The sequence below is a fragment of the Cibotium barometz genome, chromosome 44 (assembly GCF_041138505.1).
Source record: "Cibotium barometz isolate CiBa-2024 chromosome 44, ASM4113850v1, whole genome shotgun sequence".
Classification (NCBI taxonomy): Eukaryota; Viridiplantae; Streptophyta; class Polypodiopsida; order Cyatheales; family Cibotiaceae; genus Cibotium; species Cibotium barometz.
The window spans coordinates 36,259,291-36,281,506 of record NC_141089.1 but is presented as its reverse complement, the minus strand read 5'-3'; the positions used below and the strand labels follow the sequence as shown (position 1 = coordinate 36,281,506).

The 22,216-nt window shown below is 43.8% G+C and overlaps 1 pseudogene across 1 annotated transcript in view; it reads left to right on the top strand.

Annotated features, from left to right (window-relative positions):
- The window catches only part of LOC147613233 (uncharacterized), a 99,168-nt pseudogene extending 77,194 nt beyond the window's left edge, over positions 1 to 21,974 (top strand). Inside the window, exons 6-11 of the transcript XR_015263382.1 lie at positions 1,925 to 2,018; positions 2,104 to 2,214; positions 2,320 to 2,475; positions 20,838 to 20,957; positions 21,149 to 21,304; positions 21,408 to 21,974. The product of XR_015263382.1 is annotated as an uncharacterized LOC147613233 (transcript). The remainder of the gene's footprint in view (positions 1 to 1,924; positions 2,019 to 2,103; positions 2,215 to 2,319; positions 2,476 to 20,837; positions 20,958 to 21,148; positions 21,305 to 21,407) is intronic.
- The last annotated feature ends 242 nt before the right edge of the window (positions 21,975 to 22,216 follow it).

The window sequence follows — 22,216 nt, the reverse complement described above, 5'->3', positions numbered from 1 at the left end:
TTGTATCTTGGGATGTTATCTTTGATGAATTTGCATCTTAGCCATTGATGTCATGTCAAAAATAGACATCAATTGGACGAGAAGATGTCTTTGATACATTGTTGCCTTTATTTGGGTCACACGTTGATGATGTAGAGCCTGCTTTGGCTTGCTTAAGCCTTACAACCATCACATGGTCTCTTGATCACCATGTGACACATCAGGACCAATTTGAGTAGAGGTTTGCAACTATGGGGCTTTTAAGGTGCAGATTGGGAAGACAATGTAGATGACCAGAGATCATCAAGGGCCAGTTTTTTCATCTTAGCGGTGGAGCTATTGCATATTCTAGCAAGATGCAGCCTTCTGTTTCTCTTGTCTCCTATTCAAGGAGAATACGAAAAAATCACAAATGCATCTAGCTTTGTTGGGTACTTTCAAACATGGGATTACATATAGAGAGATCAACTTTATTTCACCCTGATAAGACTACCATACAGAGATTCCCCACCACTTCATCGAGGAGAAGATACAAAGTGGCGAGATGAAACTTTGTGCAGCACAGGAGCAAGCAACATGAATTCACACAGAGCCACTCGCACGTGAGAAATCTGAAGAGTGCGGATATGCACTTGGAGTGAGAAAACAAAGTAGCCCTTGAGGGGTTCTTGGTGAGTACCGTAATGACTACTTTTTTCTGCACACACTTATATTTACAGATTTATAAGTATTTTAGCATTTGGCCCATAGGTATTTCAGAATTCGGCCTGGTGGCATGCACCATTTTGACCCCCCCCCCCCCCCCCCCCCCCCCCCCCCGCCGGTCGTGAGCTTTCGATGCTATAAGATTTCATATGTCGGCCCCACATGGACTGCCATGACATCACTGTATGTCCATATCATCGCCTACTTAGGAGAAATGTGGACATATACTATAGATCTTTTTTATCTACTAGCTTTTGGAATATTTATATCTTTCACAAATACCTTCAAGCTTCTATACGCCACTATATAAAGACCATTAAGGTAGAGCATAAGGCAAGCTGAAGAAGTCAATAAGGCTGGTCCCTCTACTGTTGTACTTCCTGATTTTGTAAAGGAACTCTATTTTTAGTCAACATAGAGCCTCCATCTCGCGTCTTTGCGTGCATTACTCCACTGTACTCTTGTCTTCTTACTAAGAGGATATTCTGCCGCTCATCTTTTAATATGAGTCCATAGAGGATTTAAATGTCCACTTGTGCTTATGCATATCTGCAAAATGAGATTTTGTTGCGTTACTATGAGGGCACCAAGGATGTTTGAGTGTGTTTGAGATTTACAAGCTGTTGCTAAGTGTAAGTGCACCAAGTGCCTTGGAGGTCTTTGCCATTTGGCAAAGCATTGCTGGTCCTTTCTAGATAATAGCCTACACTTTTGACCTTGTGCTAGAACATGCCCTGAAAATAAAGAAAGTGCATTGGGGAGTCTACTCTTATGAATGTGTGTTGGGGAGTCTACTCTTACTTCCATTCGCTATGCATGTCAAGTGTATGCTAAGAGTAAGAGAGAGATTTTGACATCACATTACTATCTCAGGGTCAACAAGCCTGAGGAAAGGAGTATGATGCTGCACAAAGATATTTGAAACCTTTTTGCTGCAAGTGTGCAAGTTTGGAAGGCAGTAATGCGTAATCTTGTTTTATTGATCATTGTAAAGAACATCTTTGCTTTGAGATAAAACCTCAAGCTCTTGATGTGAGCGTGTAGCTTTTAACGAGTACGTCTTGGTTTGATGCTTGTAAAAAAAGGGCTGAAAGAACTGGTGTAAGCAGAAATCCTTTCATTTTGCATGCGTTCTTATGTAATGTAGACTGATCCAGTCCAGACGTGTTCTAACTGTTTTGAGCTGGCCGTTTTTTTGGGGGTCGGAATTTTAGGCTTAATGCCAAGTGTGACTTTACAGAGATTCCAATGGTGATTCATCGTGGCCTGATTCTAATGCACTCACTCGAAGACTGAAGCGCTTAGTGGAGCATATTGGGCGTATCGGTGAGCAGGTATTGAACCAAGGACACATTCATTATTCCTCCTATTAAACACATATGTATGGTACGCCTGACTTGGAAGTTTAGTTGAGCACAGGCAGTAGACATCCAGAAGGGAATTGGAAGAAAAGTGAGACATGGACAGATATGGAGTAAAAGAGAAAAGCTGAACTTTCTTCGCATACTGTTAACTTGGGGCCTTCCTGTTGTAAGTGAAGAAGCTACTTTATAAAAGCCACAGTAAAGATGCTCAAAGTATTTTTATTTAGGGTTCTCATAGAGTTCTAAAAGTAAATTTTAAGAACTTTTTCAGATACCTGGTCAGGGAGATGAAGTGAGCTGGCAATTCTTCAAGGATCAAGCAAGTGTGAGGCCACTGAAAAGTAAAAAAGAATCAAGTTTGGAAGCATGCTATGATGGGTTAATGAAAGAAATGACGCAACTTTTAGAAGGTTCAGATTTACAAGAGGTATGCTGACAAAAGCTGTCCTGGTTTCTTACAAAAGGAATCTACCATTCAATCTTCAAGTGGATGCATTTTCTGTTGTGGCTTAAAGTTTCTCAACTTTTGTGTTATTGATAAGTGCCATTTGTCGTGGTTTGAACAAAATCATCAGATTCTTCACAATTAGTTTTCTTGAAAGTGTTTAGAGTTCTGTTTCAAGAGATGCTAATAGGCCTTGAGATTATTTGGCTCTTGAAAGTGTATTCGAGTAGATGCTAATAAGCCTTCGGATTATTGGGTCTTGAATTGTTAAACACGCTCCTCATTCAATTACCGTTGCAAATTTCCATGGAAAAGTTAATTCCATACTAGAGGTCTTGTCCTAATGTAACTGCTCGGAAAACGCTTTCATACCATTACTACGATTAAACACTTGATAAACATCCACACAAAGCTAATCCACGACTGAAATAGAGTGAGACCACATTGGGCCAAAATGTGGCGACCTCCCCCTCCCTTGGAAGATATTATTATCCAAGGAAAAGGAAAAGCTATGAGGGCCTATCTCCCCATATATAATCATCCAGTACTCAAAAATAGAATGCTTTCCAACAAAGCGTACAAAAATACTAAGAATTTTCTGATTTTCAAAGTATGTTTATAAATACTTCTACCTCTGTGGTCCGCCCCTACTCATACACAGGCTTTCAGGATTGCACAAAATTTCTTCCAGAAGGTACATCACATGGTACAATTGGTGCTTCAGTAAGTACAGCACTTGGTCCTGCCAGTACAGCAAGTGCGTCAATTTTTTTTGGGTACAACTGGAATAGGCCTCAAACAGGTACAGAGCAGATGGGTGCAGCTACAGCTCCTTTCTAAACGTAAAAGCTTAGGAAACGTGCCCCTTCTTAACATTAGAGGCTTTATGCATTTAACTCCATGTAAGGAGTTTCGTCAATGCCTTAGTGTGGGGGACCACCCACATGTGCCCCCCTTCCATTAGCATGCCCAATTGCCTTAAAATTTCCATTCTTAAAAGTTATCAGGTTCACATACATTACAAACAAGGTGCCTGCTTGATAAGTTGTTCACACCACATTAAAAATATGGTGCCTATATTATAAGTTGTCCAACCTGTATAATAAAGCGTCCACCCAGTTATTAAAAGGGTGTGAATCCACCATTATACACACATAAATGGTGTGAATGCACCATTATAAACATGCATAAATGTCCTTTCTTTGACCCTTGTTCACAAGGATGTTGTCCAAGAAATCACGGAGACCCTCAATGGTCACATCAACAGATGCACACATCCCATGACCAACTCCTAGGTAAGACCAGATGATGCTCTGCACATTTTATTGGACAATCCCCCATTCTTAATAGCTTGTACACAATATTTGGGTGACCTACTATTTGGAACCAAATAAACCCAGAAAATACATAATGATAGAGCTATTGTCCATCTTGGAGGTATTCTTTGATGCCACAGGGAGGGCACCATCGCAGGACGTGGATCTCACGTACGAATACACTGTCTGGGACACGTGAGATTTTTGTAGTATGTATGCTTGCTTTTGTTTCTTTTCTTTTCATGTTGCCTTGACATCAAGAGTTTACACATGGATTACATGAAACATTTTTTTGGTCTCATAAACTCTCTGGGTCTCTCTTAGATGGTAATGTAATCTTTCTTTCTTTCTTTCTCGTCCGCTTTGATATTCTGGGTCTCGTAATGTAATCTTTCTTTCTTTCTTTCTCATCCGCTTTGATCTTCTTTGCATATATACACTCTACATGGTTTGCGTCTCTGGAGATACTCTGAAGATGCAGTTTTACTAGTTGCATGTGTCTTGCATATATGTGGACCTCTCGATAAATCAATCTGTTGTGGCCCACAGTCATGCGGATCACAATTGAGCAGATTTGAGTCTTATCTCACCATCTTAGAGTGGAGAAATGAAATGAAATGTTATATTAACGTCTTCAAAAGGCCATAATGACCTATGAGACCAAAAGTTACATCATGGTGGATCTGATACAATGTCTGGATAAAAAAACCCAGAAAATGAAAAAATAAAGATGATACTACCGGCACCTAGAAAATGAAACTGGAACTGGAATATAGCGAGGGGGGGGGGGGGGGGGGGTACGCTATGGAGGTGAGTGGAGTATAGTGAGGGGATACAATATCATGTGGGACGGAGAGAGAGAGAGAGAGAGAGAGAGAGAGAGAGAGAGAGAGAGAGAGAGCAGAAATTATTGCAAGGGAGCATAGGATCTGTCCACTTTGCTCTGTGGGGGTCAAGACGGAGGCGCATTGTGGTAACATAGGTTCCTTTGGATTTGGAGCCATTGGCAAGCGTTACCGGCGTCCCTCTCGATCACTTTCCCTTTGGTTCAAAACCAAATCTTTGCAGTAGGACAACGGTAGTAGGCACAGCAAGAGGGGACATTGTCATATCTTGGGGAGCCCTTTTCAATGAAGCAAAAGTAGTGTATATTCTTTTTAAGGCCAAACAAGGCCTTACTATCCTTATTTTGGCCATTCGGAGTCATTTCGGACCTTGATTTGGCCCTACAAGGTTTTCGCAGACACTCTGCATAAGTGTCCATAGTGACATTTCTTAAGCGTTTCTGTGTATGTTTCGCAACTTCAGTGTGCAAAGGGGTACAAATGTGCACGTGCACATAGAAATCCCCAACTTAATTTTTGCGCATGGTAGCTTATCAAATTTTTATTTTCTAATTTCTTAATTTCTCAGCCTTCTAATTTTCCATTTAAAAAAATGCTCATCTTGTGAAAAATTTCATATTCTCTCACTAGAAATATACATAAAAATTCAACAACTCAGCTACACCAGGAGAAGGGAGGAGGGATCTTACACATTTGGTGTTTTTCAGGTTCTCGGAACGCTCAAAGTGTGTATATTCCTATTAAGGGTGGATCATAAGTATGCAGGACTTGTGCAAGATTGTCTTTAGCAAGCTGTGCACGAGGTGGTCATGTTCGGGATAGGGGCCGTGTATGGGCTGGAAATTGTGTGCATCCCTCTGGATAAGGCGCATCGTGAACCACCGGCATCTAGGCGTGCTGTCCGGACTGGTCAAGTAGTGCACAGGCTGAGGGCTGAAGATGCACCAGGTCTGTATGCTGTCCGGACTGGTCAAGTAGTGCACAGGCTGAGGGCTGAAGATGCACCAGGTCTGTATGCATGGTGGCTGATCCATAAAAGGGGTTCACAGTGTGCATGGGAGTCCTAACGGAGGCACGTTCAAGGTTTATTGTGGCTGTTTTGTGAGCCTTACAGGACATAAGATGGCTGTAGCATGCTGGGCGGGTCGTAAAGGCGACTACTGTACATGCACTGCTGCAAACAGAGGAACAGCCGGGCGCACAATAAGACACCTTTCTCCAAAGAGGTGCTTGAAGCCAAAGTGGCCTGTACACTAGGTAGAGGTTTCTGCAAAAAGCGCCGTTAGTTGCCACAGGCACAGGGTGACCATCTCCTTCACGTCATGCTTTATGCTTTTGGTCTCTAGGCATTCCTCAGGGGTGACTTTCTCGGCTGAACATTGAAGTGGGGCAGCTATAGTTGTGGATACACTTAGTGAACCATGGGATTAACCGAGTTTATTGACGGCTTGTAAGCGGTGTACTTTTTATATCGCAATTTGACAAGCTAGGTCTATGGAATCTGTGGCTAGTAATGCCTTGAAGTCAGTGAAGCCACAGGAATGTCTTGGACCCTATCCTCTGCCATGTGTTTTGCAGGAGGATGATTGGGAAAGCGTGGTCTGGAACCTCACGGGCAGCGACTTGACCGAGCGTGAAATTAAGGAACCATAGCCCCATTGTGCACTGAAAGACGGTGTTCTCTCTTGGTGCCGAGAGGTTCTTTCCATGTGGAATTTAAAGTACTGCATGGGCCCAAGAGTGGCTTGACAAAGCCGATTTCATAGAACTGGATTTTTTATGGAGTATTTACTCACTTCGTAGGTCAATTTTTTGTTTACTTGGAAAACTCTTAAGCACTGGATTTTTTTGGGGTACTTGATGTACTTTTTTGTAAATATTCCTATTTAATGAATTTAAATTTTGAGGCCTTTTTATTGCCAATTTTTGTGGTTGAATCTACTTTTATGTTGCATGCTCTATGCCTTCTATGTCGTGAATTGAATATTCATGACAATGAGTAGAAGTGCTATGCTTTTGTATGCTGGCTCATATATCGTGGCGTGTTATGTTTGTCCATATGCCATGATTTTAACCGAGAGGGGTGAGAGAACCCTCCGAGGCGGTGGAGAGATTATATGACCCAAGGAGCTTATGGGTGGCCACGACTGTGTGGGGGCCGAGACCCAAAAGGCTTAAGGTCATGGACTGGTTGGGGTGGGCTGGCTGGGTGTCTGTTAGTACCAGTAGTCAGGGTCGTGACCCCCCCCCCCCCCCCCCCAACCGTGGGCGAAAAATGACCCAACATGTTGAATTTCATGCTCAGAGCCTCCAAAAGAGAAAAAACATTGGGGAGGGTAGTCCCCTCCTTGGTTGGCCGCTCTCAGAGGGAACTACGTCATAGAGAGAGAGAGAGAGAGAGAGAGAGAGAGAGAGAGAGAGAGAAATGAAATGAAATATTAACGTCTTCAAAAGGCCAAAATGACCTATGAGACCAAAAAGGGTTACAACAATTGGTGGATCTGATACAATGTCTGTGTAAGAAAAGCTAAAACAACTAAACAACTAACTCAAACTGAAACAACAACTATGAGGAAAAGTAAGGTACTAGGAGCTCCTAATGGATAACATCTGGGAAGGAAAACTCCAGCAACAAAGGTAAGCATCATATACATCACTATCCAAAGATGTCTCTCATCGGTCGATGGCGGATATCCTCAATGTCCTCCATGGTGAGTACTCTGACTGGACGTCTCCCATGCAGTGCTAGTATGGTTCTGATCCTCTGTTGTAGTCTCCGCCGGTGTCGAGATGGGACTCTCATCTTGGGGCGGCTTGGACCATCCCAGCTCTATAGCCCGATTAATCAGTGTACCTCTGGTGCGGCTATGCTCTGGGGCTAGCTGCAATGCCTGCTAGCCTGGCTGCTCAATCTCTGGTCGAAAGAAGTCTGTAATCTGCCCTCTGTAGGTGTCTCTCCTCTCTGATCCCCTCCCTCTCAAGAGACCCTCTCTATGTCTACGCAGCTCCTGCAAGTATAATCCGAGGCATCTTTGATCCTGGTATCTCATGACTCTGGAAAGTAATCCGGAAACCCTCTTTGAACAGATAGGGAAAACGGCCTCGTGTCTCATAATATACTGGACAGTGACATATGTAATGTAACTTTGTCTTTGGCTCCATCTGGCACAACTGACAAAATCCTGGCCTCAGCTGGTACTCCTCTGAATCTGCCAATCTCAATCTCTAGCTGGTGTGAGGATGTGCGCATCTGACCAATAGCACACCGTACCCCATGAGAAAGATGACTATCCATGTAGCTGGGTCTAATCACAAACCCATCCTCCGTGAGCTGGAGAAGATGATCTCTATAGAAAGCCATCTTCGTACCAAGCTCGTGTGTCGGCTGTATCCATGTCCTCCTAGTGTTCAGCTGAGTCAAGTCCTGCCTGATAAGTCTGGTAATCTCTGCCTGTGTGAGAGAGAGGGAGGGTGCATCCAGGGAGTAGTGAAATGGAGGTAGCGTGTCCATACTAAAGGCATGCAGTTGGAACCAAGCTGTCATCTGTGCATACAAACATGATCCATCTCCCTGTGATGCCAACTGTCGTGAAGACTCCAGGGCTAAGCGAGCATATCTGTCTCTAGGGAGAGCCCAAGTGCTATGTATAAAGGAGACTGATCGAGTGAGTGCCTCTACTAACAATGGGGGGGGAGCCATCTCTGCACGGGTAATATCATGTGGTACGGAGGGCTTTGGCCCTAATCGTCCGGGAAATCATAGAAACCAAGGGCCTCTCCATACATATCCATCTATCAGTGCTACCAGCTCAGCTGTGATGATCCACTGAGGGTCCCCATATCTCCACTCCATACAGCATGGCTGAAGTGACCAAAGTGTCAAAGAGCTAGAGCTTTGTTCGAGGTTCCTGAAACTAAACGTGCGAACGTGCTGCATAAGCTCTGGTCAATCTGGTCTCCGCTGCTCTCCGCAAGGAAAATAGTGGGCCACTAAAAACCACACCAAGCTCTGGTCCCAATCTGGTCTCCGCTGCTCTCCGCAAGGAAAATAGTGGGCCACTAAAAACCACACCAAGCTCTAGTCAATCTGGTCTCCGTTGCTCTCCCCCAATGCTGCATAAGCCTCTGGTCAATCTGCTCTCCGCAAGGGAAAATAGTGGGCCACTAAAAACCACACCAAGGTAAGTATATGCATCTGTATACTCCACTGTCTCCTGACCATATGTAAAGGTGGGTGCTGACCTCCTAACCCACTGTGCTGTGGTGTTAAACACCATCACCTTGGTTTTACCAAGGTTAAAAGACAATCCACTGTCCTGTGCAAACGTGTGCAATGCATCCAAATGAGGCTGCATCCCCTCTGGAGAATCTGAGATCAACACAATATCATCAGCATACAATAACAGTGGAATCCATGTCCCTGCTAGCTGTGCTCCTCTGTCACCCTCCCGCTCTACATAGTCCGAAACCTCATCCACATACATCCGAAATAAGGTGGGAGAAAGGGGGCAGCCCTTGTTTCCACCCCAATAGTGGAGTGAACCATCTCAGATATACCCTGAGTAGTATGTACCCTGAGTAGTATGTACCTGCCCCACAACTGTCCTGTATAAAGCCATGATTCCCCAAATCAGCTCTGTGGGCACTCCCATCTCCTGTAGTCTGCGCAGAGATCATTGGGAAGCCCACATGGGGGCGTGTGATGCCAGACGGAAGAAAATCCGAAAAACGGCAAAAACGGCATTTTGAGCAGGACTATATGACGGCAACAGAGCCGACGGCACAAAAGTAGCCGACAGCAAAAAAACGCATTTTTGAACATCAAGACGATGGAATTTGCCCATGATTACATATACCTATCACGAGCGTGTGGACGCAAGGTACAGGATGGCATGCTTGGTCGGGACCGCCGGTGACCCAGGCTGCAGAACAGGAAGCTTGAATAACAAGGCAGCTCTGGACGGAGGCCCAAAATGATGGAATTTGAGGACATGTTATATATGAAAAGTGATCAGTTTTCCGAGTAGAATGCAGTTATGCAGTCTGTTTTGTGAAAATCCATAGTTGACCAATGAGCTATTTGGCATGTGGAATGCTTGGCATGGATACAAGGGAAGGTATCAAGGTGCAAGTCCAACTGAGTTGTTGGCAAGGGCTAATCTATAATAGAGGCCCATATCATTCATATGAAGATATATGCAACTTGGTCCTGGTGGGGCTGACAACACTTCGAGTCAGAAGAACAGCAGGCTTGGGACCTCACATGAGTTTACCACCATGGAAGGTGGAGATTTGCAGAAAACGGCAATCAAGATATGATGGCACATTCGGACCAGCAGCACCCGACTTCGAGGTCGCGGGCTGGAAGCGCCACATCAAGATCATTTGGAAATGGAAACTAGACAATCGTGGTGAATTAGCCGAACGGTATAATCCGGGAGGCATATCATTGGAAGACACATATTGATATGAACCAATGGGTTGGTGGAGCCCTAGAATGCATGAACATATGGGAATTGAGCAAGATCAGCATGTGGAATAGACGGCAATACGGATGCCAAGAAGAAACGGTGTGGGAAGCCGGATCAACTTGAATCAGGTCATTGGCCGAAAGGCAAAGCTGTGAAGCTACAAGGATGCAGTATATTGGGTTGAAAGTGACATGATGGAAGACCGAAGAACCCTTGGAGGAGAAGGCTTGTAGTTGTGAAGCTGGAAACTAGCATGAGGCAAGTATGAAGAACCCTTGGCGGAGAAGACTTGTTCTTGTGCAGAGATAGATGAATCATGAAGCATATGCATATGGATATCAAGGAAGCAAAACAAAGGGGCCATGAAAGCGACCGGGTATGGGACTGGGAGCTTGTCTTTTGAAGATTGATGCAGCGGGTATGGGACCGTTGTGTCAGCATGGTACCCTCATATATATCATACAACATGGAAGAGCAGTGAATGCAAAACCACCAGGAGGAATCATTTTGGGGAATACATCGAGCGGGATTGTACCTGCTAGGCGGCAAGGTGTCCGCTAAGGCCATGATGAGCCTTGTGGCAATGAAGCCACCACATCTTATTCGCAGATCATGAAGGTATCAGATTGAGCAAGGGGCTTGAACCCCCATTTCAGAGGCAATCATATCCAAGGGGCTTGAACCCCCTATCAGCTGCGATTTGGCAGTATCCAAGGGGCTTGTACCCCCATTTTCGATGCAATCATATTTCAAGGGGCTTGAACCCCCTGTCAGCTGCGATTTGGCAGCATCCAAGGGGCTTGTACCCCCATTCATATCCAAGGGGCTTGTACCCCCAATCATATTCAAGGGGCTTGTACCCCCATTTCAGATGCAATCACATTCAAGGGGCTTGAACCCCCTAGCAGCTGCAGTTGGCAGCATCCAAGGGGCTTGAACCCCCATTTCTGGTGCAATCTTATCAAAGGGGCTTGAACCCCCTGTCAGCTGAAATTGGCAGCATCTACGGGGCTTGAACCCCCATTTTTGAGTTGGTGGAAGCGACTGGGAAACGGAAGCCATTCTCACCATTGATGTGCGGGTGAGGGTAAGACCAAGGATGGCACCAATAACCCCATCATCTATATCATCATGTGTGTTGACAGAAGGTTGGCAAATGCCGGGCAAGTAAAGCTGGCAAGAGACATCATCATTCGGGTGAGGGTGAGTCCAATCATGGCACCAAGATTCCCTATTCACACATATCATATCATCAGAAGGACCCAACATAGTGGTCATATCACTGTGGCCGTGCAACCAGTATCGCACAAGAAGGTCACAAAACCGGAGCTACAATCCATGGACTCTTAGTGTGTGTAACGCTTCGAGATCCATGCCGACCCAAACTGGAGAAATCTAGGGAGGGCAAACAGATTTTTGGAATACAACGTGCTACATGAGGTCAATTTAGGACCATGAAGGCACATATGCATACCAAGGGGAACTTGAAGATGAAAACAGCCAGGAGTGCAGGTGGCAATGTACTTATGGTTGGATGTAGCAGCAAGGTGGCAATTGCTCTCATCGGAATCAGATGGGGAAACTTGGGCCAAGTGAAGTTAAAGATGAAAACTGCATGTACACAAGGTGGCAATTGTGTTATGTATGGGTGAATGCTTAGTGGCAGAGTGTTCATTGGATTCCCAGACAACACTTGGTTTTTGTTGGCAGCATCTATACTTAGCCGTTCAAAGGGCAAACAGGATGCATAACATGTACTCAAAGGCTCGAAGACGAACAAAACAGGTGACTTGGGATTAGCCTACTAAGCTACTTGTGTCCTCAAGCTTCAATATCTGTGCATACAAACATGATCCGTCTCCCTGTGATGCCAATTGTCGTGAAGACTCCAGGGCTAAGCGAGCATATCTGTCTCTAGGGAGAGCCCAAGTGCTATGTATAAAGGAGACTGATCGAGTGAGTGCCTCTACTAACAATGGGGGGGGAGCCATCTCTGCACGGGTAATATCATGTGGTACGGAGGGCTTGGCCCTAATCGTCCGGGAAATCATAGAAACCAAGGGCCTCTCCATACATATCCATCTATCAGTGCTACCAGCTCAGCTGTGATGATCCACTGAGGGTCCCCATATCTCCACTCCATACAGCATGGCTGAAGTGACCAAAGTGTCAAAGAGCTAGAGCTTTGTTCGAGGTTCCTGAAACTGAACGTGCGAACGTGCTGCATAAGCTCTGGTCAATCTGGTCTCCGCTGCTCTCCGCAAGGAAAATAGTGGGTCACTAAAAACCACACCAAGCTCTGGTCAATCTGGTCTCCGTTGCTCTCCCCAATGCTGCTTAAGCTCTGGTCAATCTGGTCTCCGTTGCTCTCCGCAAGGAAAATAGTGGGCCACTAAAAACCACACTAAGCTCTGGTCAATCTGGTCTCCGTTGCTCTCCCCAATGCTGCATAAGCTCTGGTCAATCTGCTCTCCGCAAGAAAAATAGTGGGCCACTAAAAACCACACCAAGGTAAGTATATGCATCTGTATACTCCACTGTCTCTTGACCATATGTAAAGGTGGGTGCTGACCTCCTAACCCACTGTGCTGTGGTGTTAAACACCATCACCTTGGTTTTACCAAGGTTAAAAGACAATCCACTGTCCTGTGCAAACGTGTGCAATGCATCCAAATGAGGCTGCATCCCCTCTGGAGAATCTGAGATCAACACAATATCATCAGCATACAATAATAGTGGAATCCATGTCCCTGCTAGCTGTGCTCCTCTGTCACCCTCCGGCTCTACATAGTCCGAAACCTCATCCACATACATCCGAAATAAGGTGGGAGAAAGGGGGCAGCCCTGTTTCACCCCAATAGTGGAGTGAACCATCTCAGATGTACCCTGAGTAGTATGTACCTGCCCCACAACTGTCCTGTATAAAGCCATGATTCCCCAAAGCAGCTCTGTGGGCACTCCCATCTCCTGTAGTCTGCGCATCAGTCTGGCATAACACTTTAGCATATCCAAAATAGTGAGGTTTGCAGTCTCACTGTGTTTATCTGTTTGAGGATGATAAGCGGAAGAGAAATTCAGCTTTGTCCCCATGTTGTCAAAAAGAGCTTTCCAAAAGAAGCTAGTAGTCCGAGGATCTCTATCCCCTAAAATTGATTTGGGTAATCCATTATGTTTGAAAATTTGCTGAATAAACAATCTCGCCATATGCGCTGTGCGGATAGTCTTCTTCACGGGAATAAAGTGGGCTTGCTTACTGAATCTATCAATAATAGTCCATATTCCATCATTTCCGAATCTTGACTTTGGTAATCCAAAGATAAAATCCATAGCAATGTTCTCCCATAGAGCATTCAATGGGTGGAATAGTCCTGTTGGTTTTGGTTGATGAAACTTGACCTTCTGACAAACCAAACATTCTCGAATCATAAAGTTTAATGTCCTTTCTCGTAGTAGGCCAATAGAAGTAGCTCTCAAAAGCTTGAAGTGTAGTCAAGGTGTCTCTATGTCCCATGTAGGGAGGAGCATGGCATTCTTCCATTGCTTTGGCCTCAATTCCTTGTGTCATAAATAACCTGGGTTTGCGTCATAAGAGAACCCTAGTTGATGATATAAAAAGTCATCAAATTTCTATTCCGCAATTTGTTCCAAAACATCTTTGGAATCCTCTTTGGTAGCATAAGGATCCTTCATCAAAGTGAAATCCATATGGTAACCCATAGAAACCACATGCGGCTCTCCAAGCTAGGAATTCTTCATCTTGGAGAAACTATCTGAACTGTTGAAAGTCATGGTACTCTTCTGATGCCATGGCCTAATTCCCATCTTGAATTCTTGTATTGTTCTCATAGTTGTTCCCTTCATTAGGCCCTTGGTCGCCCTCTGCTCTCAACATGGATATATCACCCTAAGAAAGTTTCTTCAAGAGAAATTCTGCTTTGATACCATTGTAAGCCTAGCGGGGCGTGCCGTGACAGACTCAACCACATATCCAAAAGATAATGATAGAGAGAGAGAAGGGAATAGGGATCTTGCACAGTACACCACATTGAGCGGGGGGGAATAGGCCCTGGCCCCTCTCAGGAATCTATTCAGGAACAATCCACGGGCACACTTGCTAGGATCAATACAATCAATGAATACAAAAGCAAACAAATATGCCGATGTAGAAGCCCTAAGTTAAAGTTGGTGTTGAGGCACAAGATCTCTTATGGCGAGCACACCACGGAGATGACCCACAAGTATCTCTCACCGGGCTAGTACCAGATTCAATATCCAATGAATCCAACTCCAATGAACACAACTCCAAATTCCAAGTCCAAATCCAAGTCCACATCAAATCCAGATCCAAGTCCAAGTCCAAGGCCAAGTCCAAGTCCAAGTGCAAGTGTAAGTCCAAGTCCAAGTCCAAGTCCAAGTCCAAGTGCAAGTGTAAGTCCAAGTCCAAGTCCAAGTCCAGATCCATATCCAAATCCAAGTCTAAGTGCAAATCCAAGTCCAAGTCCAAGTCCTATTTCCAATCCAATGATCAAGTCTAAGTCTAGATCCAAGCCCGAGTTTAAGTATAAGAATAACTCTCTCATCCCATGAGTAATCTCCACAACTCCTACAGCCTTGTTCATGAAGAAAACCATGGAAAAGTTGTTTCTGGCAAGAAAGCTGATATAAAACCTGTTTTAATGGTTTTCGGGAGATAAAAACCACTGAAAAGGAGTTTTTAGGGGTTTTGGAATAGTTTTAGGGTTTTTGAAATTTTTGGTCTGTACAGCTGCGCGCATGTTTATACAGTTCTGTACAGCTATACGGATTTGTACAGCCATACATACAAATGATGACATGGCACTATAGCCGATGAAGGCACTCTCAATCAGTGGGCAACAATGAAAAACTCCATGTTTTGGTTCATGATCAAGAAGATGATTTCCAAGCTTCAACAGAGACGGCAACACCTTAAAGATGAAGAGTTTGTCCTCCAACTTGATGCTCAAGAGAGGCTCATGCTTCTTTTATACTTGAAGAGGGCCCTGCTTTTTGCCAAAAGCTTATCCATGCTTTGCTTTTGCCTTTTTACTCTTTGCTTTTCCCTTTTTGCTTTTCAATAATAAAATATTACTCAACTTTTGGCAAAGTTATTTAGCTTTTGCATTTCTAACTTTAGGGCCTTGCTTTTTGGCCCTGGAGCTGCTTTTTGGAAAGCAGCTTTTAGATTTTTGGTCCGGCTCAAGTCTCCTCTTGCCAGTGGTGGCCCTGGCTCGCAGTCAACCTAGTTTGACTTTTTGCTTTTTCTTGCTTTTTGACCAAATTGGTGCTTTTCTCAATCAAACCTTATGGAGCCTGTCTGCATGTCTTGTTCCACCTGTGTGGTTTCCGGGCATGGGTTTCATCATGTGAAATAGAGCTAGGAGGGCCAAATAGTTACATGTTCTATGTCGTCAGATTATCCATGGGCACGGACCAGTGAAGACCTTCCATTGGTATCAGAGCTTTGATCTGAAAAGTTTGAACCCGAGGCATGGAGGTTGTGCCTGACAGTACCCTCATGCGGGCTGGTTTCCCCGTATTGATGTATGGGAGAGACAAGGAAAAGAACCATGTGTGCGGATGTGCAAGGAGCAAGGAAGGAAGGAAGAAAAAGGATGCTGTGGGCTGTCCTCTTTGTGCACAAGATCCTGCGAGAGAAGGTTTTTCTGCCCCCTGATTTCTGCCCGTGTTGGGAGACAAGCATGGTGGAGCTTATGGACGGGGAAAAGCATGGAGAAGGGGGGCAGCAGTGCACAGCTCTTCTGGGGGGGGGGGCGGAGGTAGACAAGCTTTGGCCATGGAGGCCATGGGCAAGGGAAACCTGTAGCCAGGCCCATGAGGCAGCCCAAACTGCCAGGCTCTGGGTTGAGTGTAGCCAGCCATAAAACCTAGGGTAAGGCCGGCCATAGACCTTTCAAGTAAGCCCCAGCCGAGTCAGCACATGATGGCGGGCAGATCAGGCCGCACACAGATGTGCTACGGGCTGGCCAGCAGAGGCTGTGCGCACAGTAGAGAGTGCAGGCCAGCGGGGCAGCCGGGGGCCAACAGGGCAGCAGGATGTGCAAGACAACGTACAGGGCATGTCTGATGTGCAGATCAGCCGGGCAGACCAGGGACAGCAGTGGGCAGCCTGGCAGGCAGCATGTGTTGGGGACAGGTGGAGCTTACACACACGAGAGAGAGAGAGAGAGAGAGAGAGAGAGAGAGAGAGAGAGAAAGAGGACTGCTGATACGCAGGTAGAGAGAGGGGGTGACTTAAAAAAAAAGCAGGTTGTTTGTTGTTTTTAGATAAAGCAAGGGGCCATGTTTTCTTTAAAAGGAAAGCAAACTTTTTTAAAGAGCTGAGGACAATGCCTTGCAAAACATAGGGTTAAGCTTTTTATTAAAAAAGCCACGCTTTATAAAGCAAGGAGTTAATCTATTAAAAAAAACTAAGCTTTTTATTTGAAAAAGGCCAGCTTTTGAGAAGAGCACAAAGCTTTTTTTCAACCTCTCTATAGACGATTTACCCTCTCATTGTTTTAGGTACCTTGAAATGTCTCAAGAATCTCTTGAGAAGCTCTTCAAGTGCACGGAGCAAAGTTTTGGTGCTGGCCTTTATTAAACCCGCGGGATTTGTTTGCCTCTTCTTGAACCTTCTCATCCACCTTTACAAGCTTTTCTCTAAACTTTTCACTTTCCAATCCATAAAGCCTCATCACCTCTTCCAAAAGATCCCGATTCAAAAATGTCATCTTTATATCCAACTGATGCATACTCCAACCATGGTGAGTTGCCAATGCAGTGACTGTGCGAATGGTTATCATTTTTTGAAGTTGGGGCAAACACTTCATCATAGTCTATCCCCTTCTCTTGGGAATAGCCTTTAGTGACCGGCCTTGCCATTGTCCCTGTCAATGGATCCATCTTGTTTCTATTTGATTCTGTACACCCACTTGAGACCAATCACATTCTTGCTTGGAGGCAAGTCAGCTAGTTCCCAAATATTGTTTTTTTGTATGGAACGAAACTTGTCCTGCATGGCTGTCTCCCAATGCTCATTGCCATGAGCCTTCTCATAAGAGAATGGTTCCTCAGAATCAAACATACTACCCAAGCAAGTGTAATCCATTTCATGCTTGCTAGATTCACCTCTTCTTGCTGCCCTTGTCCTGCTCTCAAAAGAAGCACTAGGCTTGCTTTCTTAAAGGGTACGAATTAGCCATCTAGGGACTGTTCTAGCCTCATGTATGGCTTTCCGTTCATCCCTTACAACTTCATCAACACGTGTATGACCATAGGGCTCGTTAATGGGCTGATTTCCAAGCTCATCCGAAGGTGTTTGCTGTCCCAAACCCTGCTGTTCAGAAATTTCAGAATGCGGGAATGTCACATGATGACGAAATAAGTCATCTGGGACACCAATGACTTGCCTATGTGTAGAGGCAAGTGGCTGAACCAAATTTTCAGCAAATATGACATCCCTACTGGTGAGTAGAGAGGCCATAAAGTTTGTAACCTTCACGAAAGTAATCAACTTTGGACTTCCGTTCATGCCAAGCCTCAAATGGTGTGATGGTCTTCAAGGCTTTCATGGGGCATCTATTAAGTACATGAGTTGCGCATAGGATGGCCTCAAGCCAAAACTTGTGTGGCCACTCTTTACCTTTTATCATGCACCTCATGATTTCCATCAATGATCTATTCTTCCTCTTTGCTACACCATTTTGTTGTGGTGTATATGGCATTGTGCATTGATGTTTAATGTCTTTCCCCTATGGCTTTGTATATGGATGGCGTTCAGAAGCTCCTTGTGCTGTCTTGGCATGTATACCACATATATCTCATGCTACTCATGCCCTCGAGTGTGCTCGTGAGGGAGAAGCTATGGGTGAAAATGCACCAATGTGTGTTGAGGGGACAGCCTTTCCTCATGCTTAGAGGGCACATGTTTCTATGTCCAATGCATCACCTTTTGTTCCCAAAAAGATGCTAGTCATAGGGGCTGTTCCAATGGACATACATGTGGGAAAACATGTTGAGATGCAAGCTAATGCATCAAAGTCACGTGACTTTAAAGCTGGAGACAAATCTTTGAAGTTTGATGCATATCATGGGGAATATGATGTATCAAAGGCACTTGCTTTTATTGCCCAGTTTGATATTGCTTTTAGTGATGAGGATTTCACTCTGAAATCCATGATCCGGCATGTAAGCATGTGCATGAAAGGTATTGCTGCTCATTGGTGGCTTCTTGAGAAGCTCTTACCAAATGCTATTAGATCATGGGAAGAGTTGAAGGAGAGGTTCTATGCCCAGTTCTTGCCTCCCAATGCATTAAATGATATAAAAGTGAAGTGGAATTGGGTGAAGTAGAATGAGGGAGAATCGGTGAATGCATATGTGCAAAAGTTTTGGAAAGTGCTTCTCGAGGTGTCTCCATTTATGCATGTTCCAGAGACAGACAGGAAGAGAAGGTTTGAATTGGGATTATAACCCGTGTACAAAGCGGGACTACTAATGTATCCTGGTCACACCTTACGTCAACTAATTACAGCCACTACTGCCATTGCCACTAAGCAATTGAGTCGATCCAATAAGGCTAAACCCTCATTCCAAGGCAAAGAGAGGGCTGTCCAAAACCTGCAAGATACTGGACAGCCACCTAAAAAGGGCCAAAACCAAGATAAAAATGGTCCAAAGGTTGAAAATAAGCCTACCAAGAAGCGTCCCTTCCAAGTGAAAGACTATGGTCTCATTGCGGAGCAGAAAAAGCGGTATATGAGCGAGGGGAATTGCTTTACTTGTGGTAGTATGAGTATATTGCAAACGCATGCCCAGACAAGAAGAAGCATGAAAATGGGAATGCATCAAAGCCTAATGTGCATATGGTTCTGGACGTGCAGGGAAATACTTCACATGATAGCAAAGACAGGCTTGTATGTAAAGCTTGAGGACAGCTTAAGGATCAGCCCACTTTGTTCTTGTTTTATGATTGTGCGATTGCGAACTTTATATCTACACAGATGGTAGCTGTTTTGGATATTGAAGTGGGAGACGTGGGTTCTCAAATTGAAGCAGGGGTTGCCTTTGTTTGGTAGAGGAGTCTAGGTTATGCCAATTATTGGCAAGTTATGCATACATATTCAAGGCTATGTGGACCATGAAAACTTTCTTGTAACGCCTTTGAATGGTTGTGATGTATTGCTTAGAAAGCCTTGGCACACGTGTATTGATCCGTACTAGGCTTCCAAGAACCATGTGTTCCATTTTTTATGAAACATTATGTACATGTGCAAAAAAAAAGAAGCATTAGTTTATAGTTTTTTCTTAGGTGTCCCTATTAAGCTTTCCTATTTTTTATTTTGTTTGTTTTTAGTGATTCTCTTCTTTCTTTTAAAATTATTCGTAAGTTCAGATTCATATGGCCTTACGATGGTATAACAATTTAGAGTTTTTTTCTTTTCCTTCTTTTTTCTCCTAAGTTTCTTCTAACTGAATACATTTCTATTCTCATACAGTAGATCGAATTGTCCGGCTTACGCATATGTAGTCATATGCACATACCTATTTGTTCAAAAGATGACAACATACCTTAACCCAATTAGTATTTTGCATACTTGTTCCATGTGTGTACGTTACATATTGTACCAAAAGTTCCTTACCATCTTGATGAGGAATAGCTATGGTTAAGCATGGATGCCCGATTCCTTTGTCTACTAGGGATGGTGGCCTTGGAGGCCAGATGGTTTAGAGATGGCTTAAAAAGGTTTTGCACATTGCCGAGTCGACTACATGCTTGTGTGAACCATTATCTCCCCTTCTAACAATTCAAATGTGGATCTTAGGCTAAGCTTCTTCAACCAAGAGCTTGAGCATTCCCATTGTTGAATTCAAGGCTATCCAAAAGGGAGGCAAATCTAGTTTGAGGGTGCTTGGTAAGGGATTCAGCCTAAAGGTCAGAGCCAGCACCCATAGTCACATGAACACGTGTTTTGTTCCTTGGGAACGGGATGAAATGTTTCTGTGTGACAAAATATTTACCTCCTAGCAGAAACACTGTTTCGCCCAAACGTCTTTTTTTTTTTTGGAAGCCCCACAGCCCCCCCCCCCCCCACCCCACGCCGACATGCTGCCCCCAAAACAAATCTTAGGTTTGAAGCTTACATACACATACATATTTATGTTTGAAACGGGACATTTGGGGGAATTCTGTTCTCATTAGCAAGTATTGGACTTCTGGCACAAAATGCAAATTTTGTGGAGAAGTGTCTTGAATGTTTCTCTTTCTATGTTATAGACTAAAATGTGACTTTTATCACTTAACAATATGCTTATATAACAAGTTTCTTCCAAATGGCGAAACGAAACGAAACAAAACCTTTTGAAACGACAAAACGGAGAAAACGTTTCTTATGAATATGGTCTTAGCATTATATTTTGTTAATAGAAAAGACTTTCCTTCAACCCTGGAGGTTCACAGTGGATATGAAGTCATAATGGTAATATAGCACTTTTCAGGACATGATAATTCTTTGAATATTAAATCTTTATTTGCACAATTTTATCAGGTAACTTTGCATACACAGTTTCAGACTTCGTGTGCAAATTGATTAGCTACAACTTTGAAATGGTTAGCATTTTTTGACATTGGTCACAACAAAATAATGCAGGAAGGCATGACACTGACAATATTTATTTAATGGTGGTAATAGGCACAGCAGTCAGGCTCTGTGGATCATGAGGGGTCATCAGATGACAGTGATGAGAAGGGTCACTTAGAGTTTGGACAGCCCTCTCAGGCAGGACCAGCAGTTCTTACACAAAAAACGGCAGTGAGAATCTTTATTTGATAAGTGAACTGCTTACTTTTATTTTTCTGCAGTAGCTGGCCTTGGAAGAATGCCTTGCCAACTACAGTGGTTAAACCTGAGCGTGCTGCATCTTTTTAGTGTTAATATTGAATCTGTGATCTTTATACTGATATTTTTGACATTAGTTTCAAATCATTTGCGCATATGTCAAGGTGAGGTTGAAGGAGAGGCTCGAATTATTTGAGACATTAAGACAAGCCACAGACCTGTTTTCTGAGGACTGGAGAAGTGTTGGATTAACAGTACAACAGAGCCATAATCTACCATCTTGGTGGCAAAGTGGCAACCATGACAGACAACTTGCTATGGTATTTTTCCCTTCCACTTGGGCAAAGTGGCATCCTGAGACTATCTTTTAGTTCTTTTTGGAGATTGATTAGCTGCAGTAATTTTTTCGCTGCTCTTATACAGGGAGTGCTGAAGCATGGATTTGGGAATTGGGATGCAATATTTGAGGATGACACCTACACTTTCAAAGCAGAATTTGAGAGAGAAAAGTTCAAAAGGGGGCTTGCTCAAGATGGAGAGAATCAGAGTGTGGATCTTTTGTGGGAAACACAAAACAGTCAACAGACAGATGATTATTTAAAAACCAAGGGTAAAAGAAGCTTTTCTCAAGGAGGACCAGGTTTATTTTTTCCCTGTCCTAAATCCTGTGTAAAACGTTTAAAGTTTATAGGCAGTATTCTAAGGCGCCAGCTCCAGAAGCACTTAAAAACACAGGCCAAAAGGCTACCATACTGAAACATATTCATAAAGAAGACGCTATGAGAGTAACTATGGTGAGAGATGCCAAACAAAATCAGTCTTTTTGCAGTACTTTTTTCTGCATATGGGAATCATCAGTATTGACACTGATATAATTATATTGATATTGAATGAGAGGTTGAAAATGACACGATACTTGTTATTTGTGCAGCTCATTTTGCATAGAAATGCCTGGGTTTTCAAGCCTGGTTTTGCTTCTCGCAAAAGAAATTTTGCTTCTCAGCTTTGTTGGGATTCAGAGTCTTGTGTGTACAGTCTGTGTGTAAACCACATCTTAGTATGTGTCAGTGTGTTTATGTGTGTAAACAACCAATTATAGCTAGATATATTATATGTGAATGCAATAAGCAGTGTTGTCATAGGCCTAGACATGTGTCATTGCCTCAATGTGTGTGATGTGTCAAAAGATAAGGCTAAAAGCATTGCACTCATTGGAGATCACATTTAATTAA